The 13,605-nt window shown below is 52.9% G+C and overlaps 1 protein-coding gene across 1 annotated transcript in view; it reads right to left on the reverse strand.

Moving 5' to 3' along the window:
* The window catches only part of Fam167a (family with sequence similarity 167 member A), a 31,587-nt gene extending 21,944 nt beyond the window's left edge, over positions 1–9,643 (reverse strand). The window contains exons 1-2 of the mRNA XM_028884162.2: positions 9,268–9,643; positions 3,921–4,021 (exon numbers count right to left, since the gene is read on the reverse strand). The gene's annotated coding sequence lies outside the window, so the exon portion shown is untranslated. The remainder of the gene's footprint in view (positions 1–3,920; positions 4,022–9,267) is intronic.
* Positions 9,644–13,605: the final 3,962 nt, after the last annotated feature.

Here is a 13,605-nt window from a genome sequence, read left to right on the forward strand (position 1 = left end):
TAAAAACCGGTGTCACAAAACCCCAGCCCAGAAACACTGGCAAGGGGCTGTGATCACCACCCAGGAAAAGAGGCACGTTATTTAGCACATAGGAACAGATAGGTGCCCCAGACTCTGCACAAGCAGAACATCAAAGATCATAGTTCCCAGAGGGCTTTAACACATTTGAGCCTCAATTGTTCTGAGTTTACAAGGTTCCCCAAGGCTGAAACAGCTGGTTCTTGGGAGCAGGGTCCTGCTGAGGAAAGCTGGGAGGTCTCTATCTTCTGTCAACTTCCCACTGATGCCTACCATACCCCGACACTCCTCACCCACTGATGCCTACCATACCCCGACACTCCTCACCCACTGATGGCTACCTTACCCCGACACTCCTCACCCACTGATGGCTACCTCACCCCGACACTCCTCACCCACTGATGGCTACCATACCCCAACACTCCTCACCCACTGATGCCTACCATACCCCGACACTCCTCACCCACTGATGGCTACCATACCCCGACACTCTTCACCCACTGATGGCTACCTTACCCTGACACTCCTCACCCACTGATGGCTACCATACCCCGACACTCCTCATCCACTGATGGCTACCATACCCTGACACTCCTCACCCACTGATAACTACCATACCCCAATACTCCTCACCCACTGATGGCTACCATACCCCAATACTCCTCACCCACTGATGGCTACCATACCCCAGTGATGCCATGGTATTCATAAACATTACTTAGTGATCAACCTTGGATGACGAACGTGCTGCCCCTCTCTTCCCTACCTCCTGGTCTTGGATGCTGATACAGATCAGGGCAGAGCTCTCCGGAAAACAGCGCTGGACCAAGCCTCAATCCCTATTTCCTATACTGTGAGTTTCCTGTATTGTGAGTTAACCCCCTCCCCCAAAATTTCTATAATCATTAATCTATTTCCGTGGATTGGTAGCAATTTAATCACATTATCCCAACATTCATCACCCACTGGTGCCTACCATACCCTGACAGTCCTCACCCACTGATGCCTACCATACCCTGACAGTCCTCACCCACAGATGCCTACCATACCCTGACAGTCCTCATCCACTGATGCCTACCATACCCTGACAGTCCTCATCCACTGATGCCTACCATACCCTGACAGTCCTCATCCACTGATGCCTACCATACCCTGACAGTCCTCATCCACTGATGCCTACCATACCCTGACAGTCCTCACCCAGTGATGCCTACCATACCCTGACAGTCCTCACCTACTGGTGGCTACCATACCCTGACAGTCCTCATCCACTGATGCCTACCATACCCTGACAGTCCTCACCTTAGGCCTAAGACCAGGTATATAGATGCCATCTCTTCTCAGTGGCCCCTTCCTTTGTGCCCTTGGACGTTTCTCTGGGACTCCACTAGTTGTGAGCCTTTATCTTCCACAGTACATCTTAGATTCTGCCCTAGCAATCACGTTTCTAGGTACTATTTATTAACACTGCCAAGCTTCCAGGCACTCTGCAGAAAGAGCATTTTGTGAGCCTGAGGACCCGTGACTGCATGGTGTGATCATCCCATTCCAGGAGTAAACTGAGGCACAGAGATCAGAAAGAACTAGCAGGGCATGGGTTGGTACTGGGTAGTTGTGGAGAGGACAACACCAGCAGGGTAACAAGGCTGAGCTTGGAGCTAAGGGCTGGGCTCTCTCCCTTGTTATAGCTCAACAGGACAGGGCTCCTTTATCCGCTGGCAGACGACTGTCCTGGAGATAGCTAGCTCTGTCCCAGCTCTGTGCTATCCAGTGATGCTGTCCCCACCTGGAGGACCACCTTGACTGTGACTACAGGCCACCCGTATACGACAAGGAAGGTCAGTCAGATCCTCTAGAGTACACAGTTAGGCAAAGTGAGTTGGGGACTGAGTGACCCATTTAAGGCATAGGCTACCTTGGTGACAGCCCACAGCCTGGGGCTGCTGTACTGTTTTCTAGGACATACTATCTGGACAGGGCTGGCTCTTTCCTGAGTCCCACCCATACGGAGAACTTTCCCTCAGCAAGTGTTACTTAGTTATTTTAGAGAAGTTTCTGGAACGAAGAACTGGCCACCACCATGGATCAAGCTCCCTTGGGATCTGACTTCTCTTAGCAAGGCAGGTATAAGGAATGTCTTCAGCGAGTCTGGCTTTCACACCCCAACATTGTCTGGCTGCCCAATACTCGACTGCTGCTGCCAAGCCAAGCTTGGTCAGTGGTCAGAGGCCCACGTTGTACACAAGGAAGTCAGTGTTCCTCTGCTGAGTGTGCCTGCATGTCACAGGGGCAAACTCCATCAGAAAGTTGTGACCTAACGACAGTGTCTTTGGCCGCCTAATCAACCTGCTAGGGCAGCCCGCCCTCCCAGCAGCCCCTGCTTCCACCCATAGGCTGTGCTCTGAGGGGGTCTCCAAGGCTGAAGAGTGGAGGACAAGGCGTGCTCAGGTGACGGCCTGCACGCACCTTCTTGTCTCTTATTCAGGTCTGGGCTCCTTCTCTGAAGACGAAGCTGCCATAGAGACACGGGGTGAATGAGATGAGGAAGGAAAAGGCGCTCAGTGGCCTCTACAGTTTTCTCAGGTGGCGGAAGAGTCCTAGGTCTGGGCAGGCAGGCTTATCTGTGCAGGCTTAATCATAAACCCGATGCTTATCTCACATGGGGGGTGGGGCGCCCCTACCCAACTCACCCAGCCTGGAAGGTGTGGTCTGTAATGTGACCATCGATGCTTGGTAGATGTGCCTCAGCCCCGCGGAGCTGGGGATGAGGGGAGGAGACACAGTCCCCCTCCCACACCCCACACCCCACCCCCAGCTGATGACACAAGCTGGGCACTGCCCAGAGCCCTTTTCCTCCTCCTCTGAGTTGCCATGGTGACTGAAGCAGGAGGGACACCCGCTGATCTGGCCCTCTGCCAGTCATCTTCCCCCTTCCCAGGCCCATTTTTATTCCAGCTCCTAGTCAGTGTTGTTGGGAGCACCTGAAAGGGGGTGTCCCTGGCTACAGGGGCAGGGAGGGAGCTAACTGTGCTGGGATGTGTGTGTGTGTGTGTGTGTGTGTGAATATCTTGATGGATGCATATGTATGATAGTGGTGAAATGGTTGTCTTGTTCTCTTTCTTCTCTCTCTCTCTCTCTCTCTCTCTGTCTCTCTCTCTCTCTCTCTCTCTCTGTGTGTGTGTGTGTGTGTGTGTGTGTGTGTGTGTGTGTGTGTGTGTGGTATGTGGATGTGTATGCATGGGAGTGAACAAGCTGTTCACCAGTGTTCACCAGGGTAACGATGAAGGCATCTGGGTGCTGCCTCGATAGTTCCTTCCAGCAACAAAGCACCATGATAATCCACCCCTTCCTTCTAAAGAGGCTGGAGTGTGTCTCGAGTCTGGGGTCCTCCTCTGCAAACAGGCATTGCTGTGGGGACACTTGAACTTTTAAGGATGGTTCTGCCACACCTGTATGCCACCCCTGGACAAGCCACGTGACTCTTGGAACTTGTGTGGTGGTGTGGTGTAAGAACTGACTTCTGCCTATGTAGAAGTAGGGGACTGACCAAGAGGCAGTCCTGATGTTAGGCCTGAGTCCTCCAGTGTGGGAGGACAAGAAGATGGCTCTGTGTCCAGCATAAGTCATGGGAGAGGTGGGGCCCCAGTGGCAGCGTGGGTGTATTCTCCCCTTGGGGTCCCACCACTTCTGAGGGAGATGGAAATAAGAACTCTTGGGGGCAGGCTCAGCCTGGGGGTGCGGGGAAAGGCATTAGCTCCAAGCCCATAGACCTGGAGAGACATGGCCCGAGAGCTGCTACTGAGCTGTAAGTGAACACAGTGACGTTGGCCTCTGCTTCCTTCCGGGACAGCTTCTCAAGTTAGAGCAGCCAGCGGGAGCCACAGGCAACAGAACCTACTTACCTGTATTCTCTCAAGGACCTTCATGCAGAAAGGCTTTGTTGGCCTTGTCCCGTGCTAATGGTTGCCTCTCCACCCAGGATTCAGTGCTTCTATCTGCATACCTGAAATGAGATCGTCCACAAACATTTTCAAACCACGCTGCCGTTTATAAACTTTTTCTGTGGCCTGGGCTGGAGAAGCCTTCCCAAGTGTTAGACCTCACAGAAACCCCAGACCGGAGATGTCATGAGACTGGCCCAGGGTCACATGGCTCCATTAGAGGCGCTGACTAGACCTGGACTTGAACCTTTGGGCTCTCAACAGAGTCCTGCTTCCATTGTCTCGGAAAGGGGAAGCCTTGTTTTGTCAAACTGAGACACTATGAGGGAAGAATCTATAAAAATACTTATAAAGATCTTCGCAAATGCAAAGTGCTAGGTCAGTGCTGAATAATTAATAGGCCTGGCTCCACAGGCCTCCTGCGAGCCGCCTGGGAGTTGGCTTTCTTTGGCCCGGTGGAAAAAGTTGCAGAGAAAACTGCTAAGAAAGATGCGCACTTCCCTATGGGTCTGGGAGGGGCCATGGCTCCCAGGAGCCATACAGCTCATTTACATCCTCCCTGAATGGAGGGCAGAAAGCATGGGGCTGCTACAAGGAGGAGGAGGGTCTATGAGGAGACCCAGACTCCTCATTATGTCCCCTCTGTCGCCCTGGGTTAGGGCTTCTCTGGCAAGTGTGGAGGAAGATTCCTGAGAGGTAGAATAATGGGGTGGAATGGAGCCTTGAGAAATGAAGGGAAGGAAGGGGGCCCTCCTTCCAAGGAGGACCCTTGATAAGTCAGTCTGTCACTGTCCCAGCCACCTGCCCCACGTGACCACAGAACTCTCTCCAAAGACCACAGTGGCTCCAAGGAATCAGACAGTAGCCTCTAGAACAGTTTGTGGCTATAAAAGCACAAGGCAGTTGGGGTGTGTATTCTAGCTGCAGGAGCAGCACACGCTTCCCAGGAAACTCAGTTCACAGTTAAGTGAAACCACTTCACAGGGAAGGACATAGTGGCCCACTGGAAAACGTCCCAAGGGGCATTTGTCGGGGGGGGGGGGGGGGGCAAACAAGGAAGGCAGTTAGGCCTATTCAAATCCATGATAATAGGCTCCAACTTCAAATAAGCAACTTCAAATAAGTCTGGTTCAAGTGGGAATGTGTTCGATTTGTTTTCTGTTTCAGTCTGCAAGCTCCCAAGGCCCAACCATTTTGCAAGGATTTCTAAAGAGGATTCCTGGTACACAGTTGTGTCTGCTTGAGGACCACACCTCTACACCCTATCTGGCTATGCTGTCCACTCAGTGGTGAGGGGGTCTTAGGTTATTTTTTTTGTTTGAGTTTGGATGGAACACAGTGAAGGGTACAGTGGTGTCATAGCCGCTCTAAGTCAAGCTAGGACTGTCCAGGGTGGCCTGCAGCTGCCTGCGGGAACATGCTGTGCCCACACTGGGGTATAGAGAGAATCTTTGTCCTGAGTGACCGAAGGCAGAAGAGAAAGTGGGTGTGTGTGACCTTGTCCTCTATTGTATCTGCAGAAGATGGGCCACATCAGGAGAGAATCTGGTGCTTCAGAGAGAGTCAAGACAGTGAAGGATGGGCAGACAGAGATGGGTGAGCCCGGCCACCAAATACCTCTGCTATGGTAGATGGAGCCCGGCCACCAAATACCTCTGCTATGGTAGATGATCAACCTAACGCCTCAGGCTTTAGGGTCATAAGATGGGTTCATAGGAGAACCAGCCTGATCAAATGAGATAAAGTGGGTGTTACTAGACACCTCAAACTGGACCGCCACCCTCTGCCCTTGATGGGGCCTGGCTGGTGTTCTCCTTGGCCGGTCCCCTGGGAAAGCAACTTCCCAAACACTACCACCCAGCAAAGTGTCTGTGTGTTCTAAGATGGGCAGAGCACCAACTTAATGTCACCCTTTACGCTGTGCAAACTGCATTTACTCCTCTGCAGCCTTGACCAGGTTCTTTGCTCCTTGAGGGTAAGGCCACCTTTGCAAGAATCCTCCCCATGATCCTAAAAGGCTTTGAAGATAAAGAGAGCCTAGGTGTTCTGGGTGGTTTCGCCAGGCTAGCTGGCCCCAAGTGCATTCAAATGGAGACTCCCTCCTTCCACAGCTGGCTGAGTGGGAAATCCCCACCCCTTCCAGAGGCAGCAGCACAGGTGTGCCGTTGTCCTCTGCGGCAGCTCGAGCATCCGGCAATCAGCAGAGCAAACACGTTCTTTTGCTCATCTCTTTGGAAGACAGAGGTATTCCAGAGGGGTGGGCTGATGGATGAATCTGGGGGACAGATGGCCTTGCAAGGTGAAAGCATCTAGAGAGTACTCCAAGGAGGGCTGGTTATGGGTGCCAAGGGGCAGATGGCTGGGATGTCAGAAAGCCTCCAGGACAGGCTCCCAGAATCTGCGGGAGCGCTTCGGAGGTAAACACATCAAAAGAAGCCTCCATGTGGGCAGAACTTGCTGTCAGACTTGCTTTTACTCAAACTGGCTCACGGGCTTGCAGGCACCTTCGGCCATGTTTCCAGCAGCCGCTACCGAGACAATCAAGAAGACAGAGGAGGGGCAGCACAGCCATCCCTGAGCCTGGAGCAGCTGCCTCTCTGCCTACTTGGCTTGGTCAGGCTCAGGACTGTCTTGTGTCCCCAGGGTTCTGCACCTGTGCATGCGCAGAGGCTAGGCTTTTGATGTCCCTTCTGACTTGGTAGGAGATAAGGCAAAGCCAGGCTCCCAGGTGTGGTCTCCTGGTCATACAGGTCCTCATCAAGACTTTCTCAAGGTTTCTATGGCCACCTTCCCACCCCAGGTCCTTCCAGCTGCCATTGGTCTGTCCCTAGGCACTGCCCCAAGGCTCTGCTGACTTCTTGGAATGAGGAAAAACAGGCCAGCCTTTAAGAACAGGGACAGTGGCCACTGCATAGGCCACAGCCTGGACTCATGCAAGTCCTTCAACCTGGAAAATGAGATTTGACCCAGGTTTGCCCTACAGGTCCCATGTAACACACTCAGGAAGGGAGCTCTGGGGATTCACTACCAATCAACTCACTCCCACATTTGGATCAGGGTATCCTGAAAAGAATTTGTAGCCCCAGTGAGGAAGGAAGGCTCAGTCTACCACTCTGAGGTGAGAAATAGAAGAACTACCCGTTGGATGGTACTCTGGAAATGCCTCCATGAACGGAGTTACCATAGGCCAGGGGCTTCCTGGAGAGGCTGAGGTATGAAGAGGGCCTAATGCAGGAGGGCCTTAGAGAACAGGGCCCTTCCCCTGATGCCCATGGGACTCAGGGCTACTATCCACAGAGCTGATCTGGCACGGTGGCATGGTAGGAGGAGACAGGCTGGGGACAGGATAGGAAGGGTGGTGATGTCGTAGTACAACCTCCGACCCCTGGTGTCCTCTCCCCCCTTTCCTTTGCTTTCTGCTCAAGAGAGTAGTGGTAGCTGTTACTCGGGAGAGAAATGGTCCTTAAGGGGCAGGATTCCTGACCCAGGTGCCCAGATCCTGTCAACTCAGCCTTTATGGATGCTCAGAGGCTACAGGGGAAGAATTAGCAAGGCTCACCTGCCACTTCCTGTTAAACTCTAGCTCATTTGCCTACCCTTCTTGTTTCCTAGGAGCTCAGCCAGGCTCATCCTTCTAGGTCTCCTTCATAATGGGTCTGTCTTCCTTCCTCCTCACTGACCCTGACCCAAAGTGCACTTGAATATGATATTCCTGTTGCTTCTTTTTCTTCTTCCCCCGCTCCCTCCCCCCCTTTTTTTGAGATTTGGTCTCGTGTAGTCCAAGCTGGCCTTAAACTTGCTAGGTAGCCAGGATGATCTTGAACTTCCGATCCTCTTGCCTGGAACTTCCAGGTGCTAGGATTACTGGCATGGGCTACCAAGCCCAGTTTATGCAGTGCTCGGTAACAAGTCAGGTCTTTTATGTATGCCGGGGACTTTCTCAGGCCATAAGACAAGCCCCTCGTGACTGTGATTTCATGTGGGTGTGAACAGTTTCTTCCTGTCTCTGGGCCATGGTGGATTCCCCAGCCTCCCGAGGCAATCTTCCTCTACCAGCGTTTCCGGAGGGCAGGGAGTTAGGCACGTGGATGTCTCTGCACCTTCCAAAACCACACAAACTGCTCCAAGTTTCTTAGCCTCTCGGACTCCAAACCCTGCACACGGAGACTCACACTGTCTCCTCAAAGGGTAATTGTAAGGTTCAAATGACCAAGAATGTGATGGGTTCTCAGCAGTGAGATCAGTAGCGGCGCTGGGGAAAGAGGCACTGCCACTTTTTATTGCTTGAAGTACAGCATGTGGCTTGGCCAAGCTCTTGAAAACCACTCTGGCAGGATCCCCAGACCCGAGGATGAGGACAGACTAACAGGTACCTTAGTTACCTTGGCTTTGCCAGGACTTTGACCAGTGAGTCCCAAGCCTGGTCGAATAGGAGAGAGAGAGAGGAGAGAGGAAAGAGAAGGGTAGGAGAGAAGAAAGAGGAGAGAGGAGAGGACTGGAAGAAGGCAGGAGAGGACTCTGGGGTAGGGAAGGGAAGCTACTTTCGGAGCCACATCTACTGAGCACTCCGCACAAGGACCGGTTCTCACCCAGGATTCTCCAGGAATGATAGTCTGATGGTGGTAGGGATGGCGATAGACAGAACCTGCTGTGAGTGTCAGACAGAAACTGGGGACGCCAGCCCAGAGCTAATCCAGTTTTCAGATGTTCCCAGGAGGGCTTACCCACAACAGAACTGATGCATACAGAAACCACAGTCTGAGAGGAGGCTGTCCCCCCTCCCCCGCCCATCGTGGCCCCTTGTTCTTTCCGGCCATCCAGGTATCCAGCTTCATGGCTGACCTGCTCATTTCCAGAGCAACATTTGGGTATGTAGTCCCCTCGGCTCTCTCTGGCTTCACTCTTGGGGTACCTGGGTCACTTCAGAGTAGTTGGGGATTGAACCCTCGAGGCCAGAACTCTCATCTCCCTTAGAAGTGTAGGTGTGGGGTCACCAGCCAAGATGAGTAGACCTGGACCAGAGTCCCAAGGGGTTCCTCCCTCTCAGATTATAGACTCTCAGATCCCCATCGGAAATCAAAGCCCTGGAAGGGTCAACAGAAAGCTAGGGCCCGAGGCATGGAGTCCACACTTGGCTCCTCCACGCCTTCCAAAGAGGCCTGAGACCCCAGGAGCAAATGGGAAGGGACCACGCTGTCTTATGGCGCTGTCTCCACTCCAAGGTTGTGGGATCCAGAGCCCCCACACTGCCTGCCCTGAAGACCTGGGCGCCTGAGCGCCGGGCTAACCCGCACCGCCGCGAACCCACCTCTTGCGCCCCAGCCGCGTCGCCGGAGCTGTTGCGGTTCTTGCAGCCAGCCCGCGCCTGCCCTAGGCGCTCTCGGCTCCCGCCTCCCGAGCTCCGGAACACTGCGAATTCTCCGCACGGTTCTTTTTTGAAGGGACGTTCTTTTGCATTGCGTCAGGGCGGTTGCCTGGCGACCACAGAGCTATTCAGCCGCCAGCCTCTCGGCGCCGCCGCCCGCCTCCCATTCAAGCCGCGGCAGGTTGGCCTCCCGGCACCGCTGGCCCCAGCGTGCCGGGTCCTAAAGACCCCCTATTTTCTCTCCCCATGCAGGGCCCAGCCCAGCCAGGCGCTCTCGGAAAGCCTCAGACGAATTCAAACCCAAACGTTCATTTTTTTTTTTTTCCATCAAGACCAAAGCCAAGAGAGTTGTGTCCCGTCCTGTCTACACCCTCACCCCCAGCCCCCAAGCATGGCAACGTGGCTTTGCCGCTGTCAGCAGTTCGCTGCGGGAGTGGGCAGGGAAAGCCGGCTGGCTGCACTCCACCCAGGAAAGGCTTGGGTTCTCGATCCCAGCAGCAGCCACCAAGCCAGGCCAACTGCCACCAGCCCGCGTCTGTCACACCATCACAGGATTCTAGCTGGGTGGGCACTTGTGGGCAGCTCTGGCTTAGCTCGCAAATGGGGAAACCGAGACTCTGGGATGTTAAAGAGGAAAGAATTGGTAGTGCCCGTGGGTCTGACGGGCGCCTCTTGCCTCATTAACCACCTGTGCCTCTTGAGTCCTTGGTGTGGTTTTAAGAGGATGAACCTTGCCCTTTCCTACTGGCTACAGAAGTACTTGAGGTGCCCTTCAATGCCCGACATCCCCCTCCCCATTCACCACTGTGTCTGAGTGGACAGGGTTATGAGTGTGCTGGGTGCCACATCTGCCATCGGAGTGCTCCTTGTATGTCAGCTAATGTGATGGCGGAGAGGAGGGGCGGTAGGGGATTTATTTGAGCTCAGTACCGGCTGAGAACCTCATGGAAAGACTGTCCTGGGCGGTCTGTAACGTATTCCAGAGAGTGAGCGTGCACTCGAGCGCGTGTGCCTGTGTGTGTGTGTGTATGTGTGTGTGTGTGTGTGTAGAAGACAAAGGATGCTGCACACAGAGACCAGGAAGATAAAAGTCACCGCCCCGGGGGATAAAGATGGGACTAGAAGCCAGTCTTGACTGACCCATCACAAATCACTTGTGTCATACGGGAATGTCACTAGAGGCTCTGCGCACCTGTCAGAAGCCAGAAGCCTCTGTGACTTGTACATGACCCTGGGGTGGAAGTAGGCCCCTCCTAAAACAAACAAGCAGGCCCTGCAAGGTTGAAGATAGAGCCTTAACTCCCCCACGGCTACCTTTGAGGATCAACCATTCATACCAGTCATTTGCCTCTATAGTGAGGTAACAGGAGAAACCCCACCCTTTACTTTTGAGGTTTTAAAATTGAAGCACAAAATGCCCCGTCTTGCATCATTCCTGGATTGGCTTTCCACACCTCCAATAAAGACCTATTAATATCCTATAAATACCAGTGCCTGCCTTTGGCTCATGAGGACCACCTTAAATAAAAGACCTTGACCTTGCCAGGCTACTGAGGTGGATGGTGATACTCCTCTCCTCTCCAGAGAGCAATTAGGATGCCAAGCCCTGGGCCAGAGTCTGTCAGCTTCTGCCAGCTGCTCCTGGAAGAGACTTTCCCCACCAATGGCTTTCAAGAGGGAACCAGGAGGTGATTGTCATTGGTGCATTCTTCCTTATCTCTCAGAGAGATCCATTCAGCAACAAGACAGGCTCCCATCCTGTAGGGAGCCCATCAGGTCCACTTAGGGGCCAGTAATCCTAGGCATGGTGCACACAACTTGTTACTAGGGAGATAATTGACCAAACATTCACTTGGTTGCTGGGGTCAGGAAAGGGGCAGATGCCTTCCAAGCCCAGGTAAAGAGGTAAAGAGGTGGGTGGGTGTGGGCTAAGGGAGACGTTGGGGAGTGCCGGGGGTGGAAAGAACTGGAGAGAAAGAGAAGGACCTAATTACACCCAGAAGTCCAAGTTGACTGAGGTCAGGGCATAGGTGTCGGGGCTGGGCTGTGGCACAGTCCCCAGGACAGTGGGACTAAGAAAAGAACGTCACAGCTTACCTGCTTTAGGAAAGCTGGCTGAGGAGTGAAGCAGGAGGCCTGTGATCAGGTGATTTTCTCTTTGAAGGAGGAAGGAAGCAAAGGACATACAAGGTTCTTTGTACTTCGTTGGTTGAGGATGCCAAGGGGGGTAGCGGAGAGGAAGGACTCAACAGGGCTTCAGGAGTTAGGAGGACCTGGGTCAAGTCTTGGTCCTGCTGGTGTTTGGTGAGTGGGAGGCGGTCACTGAGGTCCTTTGAGGTGCAGTGACTTTGGGGGTGAATGAAAATGATTCCTTGATGTTGATGTGTGGGTCAGAGGACTCCCAGGATGCACGTGGTAGCTCTACCTTGAGCCTGCTCCAGATCAAGGGGCTGCCGGCTCACGGGCTCACGAGGTGTCTCACAGTCCCCACCCCCCTTTGGCTCTAACTCTGTGGGTAGCAGGGCCCAGGAAGTTCCTGGGGAAATAGCTGTGTTGGTTGGGGCTGGGGAGATGAGCTCAGTCTGTAACGTGCTTGCCTTGTAAGAAGGAGCTCCTGGGTTCACTCTCCAAAACCTGTAAAAAAAAAAAAAAAAAACCAACAACAAAAACATGTGTGTGGTCACGTGTGCCCACGCACACATGTGTGCAAACACACACGAAATAGTCTTGTTTGGCTATCCCCTTCGTGGCCTCTTCTTTGGCCTATAAAGACTCAGATGGAGGCTGGACAGCCAAACTGGGGAGTCCTTTGCTCCGTTAAAGTCCCCAGGGCTTCATTTCCTCTGCCCCTCTGAATTCCCTAGTCCACGACTGAATGGACCCTACAAGATGTGAAATCAGAGCCTGGCCTTTGAGGGTCTGCTGAATGTGTATTTGTCGAGGCAGAAGGGAAGAAAAAACCTTATTTCGAAGTTTATTAGTTTGATTTATAATGTTCAAATATTTAGACACATGGCGCGTGGGCCTGCTTCATTGCTTTTGCTTTGGGCCTCTCAAATGTCAGAGATGTGGGCATGATTCCAGCCTGGGGTACCGGTTTGTTTAAGGAACAGATGACAGGGCACCCTGTGCATAAGCCAGGGCTGTCACTGTCCTCCCTTCCATCTCCACGGTGACCTCCGCGAGCTTTTCCTCTCTCCTGTGAATGAACACATGTAAGAAACGGAAATGGAGAAAGTGGTTCCAGGTCTGGTACCGGCAACCGCACAGAGATCTCCCCAGCACGTGTACCATGAGAAAGAGATCAGCAGTCACCGTTACCACCCACCGGTGGCGTCCAGATTCCAGTCTCAACACTGTCGTTAATCAGATTAGCCCTTTTGCATCTGGAACAATTGATTTCTGCTCTGGCCTCCTCTGACCCTGGTTCTGTGATACTCTGGCACCCACTGCCTAGGATCCATCGCCTTGGCAGTGGCAGGAGGTGGATGCTGAAAACCCACACAGCAGGATGCTTTTTGGTGGACAGTGCAAATCTGGACCAACAAGAGGCCAAGGAGGTCTGAGGAGAGGAAAGAGTGCAGCGAGGCCCACATGAGCATTTGATTTGAGGCACTACTGAGCAAGGCGGCAGGTCGGAGCGGGGAAAGCCTGCTTATGGCAGCTACTATCTTCACCTCGGTGACCGAATCTCAGCAGAACATCAGGGAGGAAGGATTTATCTGGACTCGTGGTTCAGAGAATTACAGTCCATCATGATGGAAAGGCATAGCACCCAGAGCGGGCCAGTCGGCTTGTGGTAGCAAAAGCTTACACAGTGACTTCTCTAGTGATGGGGACAAGGAAGTCAAGAGCTTAGACCTGAAATGGAGCTGGGTTATTGTGGCGGGCCATGCGAGGGGACCAACAGGCAGCACTGGAACTCACGGAACATGGCTGGGTGGTTGGCAAAGCCACACCTGAGTGAGCCTTGGAGAGGCAAAGCCCGGAGGACTACGTGTCCTGAGGACCTCATGCTGTTACTGAACATACTCTGATGGCCTTCACGGTCACCACATCCCCCATAATCTATGGGTTGTATGAAAACTCTCTGGGGGTTCTAACCCCTCACTGGGCAATTAGTGGTACTTACAATAATAATGATTGACTTTTTCCAAGCATTGCTGCGGAAGCAGATTAATGATTCAACCACCATCCTTAGAAAGAATTTAGACATGTAGGTTGTTAGTAAAGATAGATTAAGATGTTTTTGTTAATGGCTTTGAGTAGAAAATCTTGGGG

The sequence above is a fragment of the Peromyscus leucopus genome, chromosome 9 (assembly GCF_004664715.2).
Source record: "Peromyscus leucopus breed LL Stock chromosome 9, UCI_PerLeu_2.1, whole genome shotgun sequence".
In the NCBI taxonomy this organism is placed as follows: domain Eukaryota; kingdom Metazoa; phylum Chordata; class Mammalia; order Rodentia; family Cricetidae; genus Peromyscus; species Peromyscus leucopus.